We start from the raw sequence: 6,702 nt of genomic DNA on the forward strand, positions 1-6,702 counted from the left end.
AGAGTGGCGAATAAAAAGCCATATCTGAGACTGGCCAATAAAAGAAAAAGATTAAGATGGGCAAAAGAACACAGACATTGGACAGATGAAGACTGGAAAAAAGTATTGTGGACGGATGAATCCAAGTTTGCGGTGTTTGGATCACAAAGAAGGTTTGTGAGACGCAGAACAAATGAAAAGATGCTGGAAGAATGCCTGACGCCATCTGTTAAGCACGGTGGAGGTAATGTGATGGTCTGGGGTTGCTTTGGTGCTGATAATCCAACTTGTGGGAGCTGCTTCTGGAATCGTGTGGTGCAATTTCTCCAGATTACCTCAACAAATTAACAGCTAGAATGCCAAAGGTCTGCAATGCTGTAATTGCTGCAAATGGAGGATTCTTTGACGAAAGCAAAGTTTAAAGTAAAGAAAGTATTTCTAACCTTGTCAATGTCTTGACTCTATTTTCTATTCATTTCAAAACAAGTGGTGGTGAATAAGTGTGACTTTACGGAAAAAATTGTTTGGGTGACCCCAAACTTTTGAACGGTAGTGTACTATCTATTAATATGGCACTGCAGGATCCTGCTGGGTATCGTAAATTTGGGAAAAAGGCTGAAACTGTACATGGTATTGATTAACTTTTCGGTAGGTTTATGATTGTTTGAGTTAAGCAGATCAATATTAATGTCCCCACAGATGAAGAGGACCTTGTGAGAAGAAACTCTGTGTTTATGCTCAAACCATTCTCTAAATATTTCCTACTATTACAACTAACAATGACATATTTTGACTTTTCCAAAAATATTTCAACTGTTAAACAATCAAATGCATCTTTAGTCACTCTGGTCATGTTTTCTACTAATTTATACTTTAAGTTTTTGTCAACACACACAGCTACTCCTCCCCCAGCTTTCCCTTCTCTATGGATGTAATTGATGTCATAACCCTCCAGCTAAAATCAGCTCCTTTCTCATGAGTGATCCATGTTTTACAAATGGCTATGATGCTGAATGGCTGCTTAAACTTGTTAAGACAACCTTTGATGTTGTTAAAGTTTGCATTTAAATTTCTGCTGTTGAAATTTATGATAGAAAACTTATCTACTTGAATTATCCTGTTGAATTGATCAGTTCTAATAAACAAGATGATGATACATTACAACCCTTCCACAGGTTAACTATATTAAAAATGATACTGTTTATTTCATTAAATCTTTCAACAACTGACCCAGCTTTTTACGTGAGTTTGAAAGTTTACATTAACTCTCCTCAGAGGCCATAAATCTGCCACTAGATAGAGAAAAGATCTCATTCCTGTCTACGGAGGCTGTCTTATGATTGAAAACATCTAAAGTGACTCAGAAAAGTAATCCTGACTTTGCTTCAAAGCTGTGGTTCTCAGCCTTGTTCCAACTACAATAAAATAAAACCTCTGTTATTGTTCTCCTTCTCTAAAAGTTGTTCCTGATGAGCAACAAATGATGAGGCCCCAATCCCAGCTGGTTTCCTGTCAGCTGCACAGTCACTCATGGATCAAAGTCAAATAAATACTGAGAAGAGTGTTCTTCCTCTCTGTTGGGGAGGCTGGTGGTAGATTCTCCTAGAATAAAATCAAGACACTCAAAAAGATTCTCTTTGGATCCTTCACCAAGCTAATGGGCAAAGAACAGATTTATTCTTCCAATTCAAGCATCGTTCAAAACTCAGTCATGTACATCTTTGTCACAAAACATTCTAAAGCGTATTACCTAGAAATGTGTAAGAAAATATTATATAAAAAAATCTGCTTTGCCTTAAATAAACATTAAACCAAAGTAGAAAATCCAAAGCAAACAAAAATCCTTCATCAAATGTAATCCTGATTGTCCTTCATATTTCTCTGTAATACTTCAAATGAGGTCTTTATTGTACCTGAGCCTAAAGTTTCCTTAGGGATCTGATCATGTCCTCAGAGTCACAGAAAGACAAACATTAATGACCATTTTACCCTTTAACACAATCAGAGGCAGCTTGTAGATTGGATGGGCAGCATTGAGATCTCCATCTTTGGACATATTGAAGAAATACATGACTAGTTAACAGGGTTACCAAGAATCAGTGCAGCTTCCAGATAAGCTAAAACAATCACTGAACAGACATTTTCTAAAACCATTACAGATAAAATCCCCTCAGTATAAAAACAGATCTTTTACTCAGATGTCACCAATGTCAGAACATGACTGACTAAATTCACTGTATTTAAAATTTTTGAATTTGTTGGATCAATGTTCTGCTGAGTAATATGACTGAAATAATGAGATGATCTGAAAGCTAATTTAAGGCTTTAATCCAGGCTTATGTCTTTATCTCTATTTAAGGCAGATAACTGGGATCTGATCACTGAGGGCAGATTTTATTACCAGCTCTAGACTGTGTTGTCTGGTCTCCAAACTACAGGGTCTGAAAAAGGCCAAAAAGGATTAAATGTATCATTGTTACATTTAGATTCATGCCTTTTCACTCCAACTCATTGTTCAAGGAAAGCTATGTCATCATCATTCTCATCATTATTATTATTGATTATAGCAGAAAGTCATTAATAAAACATTGCATCAGTCAAAGCAGAACAGCAGCAGGTAACAGACCTTCCATGCTCTACATTAATCAGGAGGAGGTAAATATTTAACACTGTTATTTTATAGAATAGAAAAGCTGCAATAAATAAGGAGCAAATGATGTCCATAGATCTAAGGCACTTAGATTGCGTTTATACTGCAGCTGGATGATCTGGATTCTTCTTCTTTAAGCAAACTGGTTTGTTTCTATAGATTAGAAATAAAACACCAGCAGCAACAAGGAGAACCAGAATGAGCAGACCAACTATGAGTCCAACAGATGTGTCCTTGTTCCCTCCATCCTCATTCCCTGTGTCCTCGTCTCCTGCAGAGAAAGATGAATGAGCTGAGATCTGATCTGATTCTCTGTCATTAACAACCAGGAAGCTGCTGAAAGCTGTGATGCAGAGACACAGACAGACTCACCTTGGAGACGGACGTACAGATGGATGCTGTTGATAGGCGTTATATCAAGACTTCCTTCATACTGAACTCCACATTTATATGTTCCATTATCATTAGTCGTCACGTTCTTCAGAACCAAAGACACGTTTCCATCTTTCATCTGTCTGTCCTGTAGATCCACACGATTCTTATAAGATAGATGCTGAGAGGAAGGATTAAACTGTTCATCTTTATAAACTAGGACATATTTATCCCTCAGATCAGTTCTGCTCCACTCTAAAATTGAGACAGGTTTCTCCTCATCAGCTTTACATGGCAGAGAGACAGTGGTTCCAACTGTAGCATTGATGTTATTCTGATCTGCAGGAGAGAAAATAATAAAGAATAGATCAGTTACAGATCTATGCTTTCACTACAGCATCAGATCAACCACCATATATCAAAGAGAAGACAGCAGGTCTCTGCAATGGACAAAGAAAGGACACTGGTCAGTTAACTTGGACCCAACACTGAGAAATGCTAGATGGATTTGGAAAATAGAGATGAAGTTGGTTGGTTTCAGATTCACTGCCATTTAAATCACAGAGAAGATGGCCTTTCTTCTTTATTTGACTTTGTTATTTCTTTTTTGTTTTTCCCCTTTTTTCCTGGCATTTCCAAAAAATGTGGATCCAGTAATTTCCTGGTAAAACCTGCCTAAGATATGATCCTTTAAGGCTTCTACTGTTATTTAAATGGGGAGCTGTCATGGTTAGTTTGCGTTTCTTTTTTTAAAACTGGCAGTTGTCTGTTTTTCCTGTGTGAGTCTAGTGATGATTAGTTTTGCAGCTTTGATTAAGTTGTTCCTTCACATTCTAGGTGAACTTGTACATATTCCACTCACTGGACTTTAAAATGTCTACTTTTTTCTCTCCCTGTCCTCCACAAAACCCTCCATAAACTGCAAGTAGTAGAAAAGACATCAGCTTGCATCATTACATCATCTACATCACATTAACTCCACTGGCTCCCTGTCTCAATAAAAATCTATTCTATGAACACATGAGGCCGACCACAACCTTATCCTTTGGTAAATATCTGACTTTCATATCCATCCACCTGAATGCAAGGTCACATTTTTGCTGTTATTTATTATGTATCATTTTATTCAGTACCATGTCCATAGGATGAACTTAAGGTTCTTAAAAATGTAATGTTATATCATTAATAAAAACAGGAAGAGAAAAACAACACGACTAAAATACTGAAGAAAGAGATTTACTAAGTTTCCCTTTAACACGTCCAAAATAAATTATTTTCAGCTTTTGCTGTTTTGTTATAGTTTATAATTTTATCATAGCTTGTCAGGATCTTGTTCTCCGCTGATTCTCTTCCACAATTGGCTGTTGCTGACAGGTGGGTGTGGCCCAGCACCTGTGGCTCGTTGAGGCTGCTCTGCTGAGCTTAAGAGGAGGGTTCAGTCAGCTGAAGGACAGCAGAGTGTTAAAGCGTCGTCTTACGCCTTAGCCTCTGTTCTTTCAACAAATCTTCCGTCCTGTTAGCTTGATGATTTGGATTCCAGGTTCTAACTTGTCTTCAGTTTCCTTCAGTTCGTTATGCTCTAGATTGCTCAACCGTCATTCATCCATTCTCTGAGGACTGGTTTCGTCTCTCAATCCTACTGTTCAGATTCTGCTCTGGTTTCCCTCCAGCCTCCTTGTTACCACCGAGCCGGACAAGAGAACCCCCTTCCTGGATTCACCTTGGTTCCTTCAGCTGCCCCTGGAACCTGCCTCTGCTGTGGTGCTGCTCGGGCTTCCGCCTATGTTCTGCTAGCTCACCTGTCGCTCAGCCATCTCCTCCCACCCATAGCTCATGTTGTAAGCCTCTCCTGTCAGTTTATAGCCTAAATAAACATCTTTACCTGCTCCTTGTTCTCCGACTGTCTGCATTTGGGCCAATAAGCTTAAAATATGACATGGCTTATAATAATTTTTTATTCAACGTTTGACAGTCTCTTCATCTGTGATATCGACCTTTCTGAAGGTCAGATGCTGAGTCAGCACTTTTACCCAAACTATCATTACAGTATCACATCACTGGCTTACTTCAATTCAGTTAATTTATATAACATTAATGTACAACACCTGTGATCTCAATGCACTTTACAGTTCACCAGATCATCCAGTCAGATTGGGTTTTGTTGGATTGTAGCGTTCTGACATGTAGATAAAGTTGTACTGAGGTGTGTTCATGTTCATACAGTAAATATTACAATATATGAACTGTGCGGGTGTTGGACGATGTAGCGGTTTTTATTTCAGATGTTTGTACTGGAAATCCTCGCCTCTACCTGGCAACACTGTTCGTATTGAGAAAATAAACAGGCAGTAGCGCTTATGGTGGCGGCGGATGCACTTCCGCCTTTGCTTTTTTTTTTATTTTACTCTGATCGATTTGCTCTATTTGGAAGCAGTCTGAGATGTTGATATCGAGGACAGAATGTTCCATCTATGGTGACATATGGGATTCATTTGGATTGAATTTAGAGTCAGTTTCTTGGGGTTTTTTATTTTTATTTTAGGCAGATGCTTCAGACCGCGTTGAAGTGCTGGGTGTGGGCATCAAGTCAGTGTATGAATAACGGAAAATCTAAAGTTCATGTTTGTGTGAAATGTTCATGGGTTTGACGTTGAACCTCGTCTCCGATCAGCTTACTACTTTTATCCAAGATTAGCTTTATATTGTTTCATACTGAGGCACTGCATGAATCCATCTCACTACGTATCCACGTACAATAAAAACACGGCTCGGGTGGGTTCCTGTTAATAAACAAACTCCGCTCAGTTTAACTACCGGGTAAAAACTTACCAGAACACTTAAAGACGGGGACAAAGAGCAAAGTCAACAAAAGCAACGGTGCGTTCGACGTAGCCATTTTCTCACATTTCGATTTCCTCAATGATGCGTTAGAGGGGAACTCGAAAGTCATCCGCGCATGCGCCCTCGAGTTGTGACGGCCCGGTGTTGTGCCCAAAAGTGCGTGCCTGCTGAGATATGCATCCCCAGTCACGGGAGCGCGCACCGCTCTGTTCAACTGCATATCGACGAGGACAACGGATTAAAATCGGACCAATGGAGCATAGGTTCTGATATTAATGATATAAAAACGTTTAAATATTTCACTCGTGGGAAAAAAAATTGGTTATTTGGCAGATTCATTTACAAAGTACGGATGTTATGGAAAACATTAAATCCAAATATTTTGTCCGAGGTACGGCTGGTTTATTTGTTGTAGTCTCTTGTTATTCACACACAACAATAAACAGCAAAGCTTTCTCTTTAGCGTAGAATCAAACGCGCATCTACACAACGCTCACAGACCAGTGTGATGCATTCACGAGCTTCAGATATGGTGCATTCAGGAGGGTGGGACTTTTTAAACTTACAAGGAAAGAGGCATAAAACGGAACCGAACTTAACCCTGTAATGCCAAATGTATCATATTTGATACATACGGTTTCTGAAATGTTTTGCGTCTGACACCTTTTGCATAATTTAATGGTAAAAACTTTGCTCAAAATCCTATTGTACACAATCAGATATAGCCAGAGGCGATTCTAGAGTCTGTGGGGGCCCCAAGCAAAAAAATAATCTGACACCAAAGAAAAATGTATTAAATAAATACAAAAACATTTTATTCCAAATGTTCTAAACATGAACAACCTTGTTATTTTGGAAAA

This window comes from Cyprinodon variegatus, unplaced genomic scaffold (genome assembly GCF_000732505.1).
Source record: "Cyprinodon variegatus isolate N-32 unplaced genomic scaffold, C_variegatus-1.0 Scaffold971, whole genome shotgun sequence".
In the NCBI taxonomy this organism is placed as follows: Eukaryota; Metazoa; Chordata; class Actinopteri; order Cyprinodontiformes; family Cyprinodontidae; genus Cyprinodon; species Cyprinodon variegatus.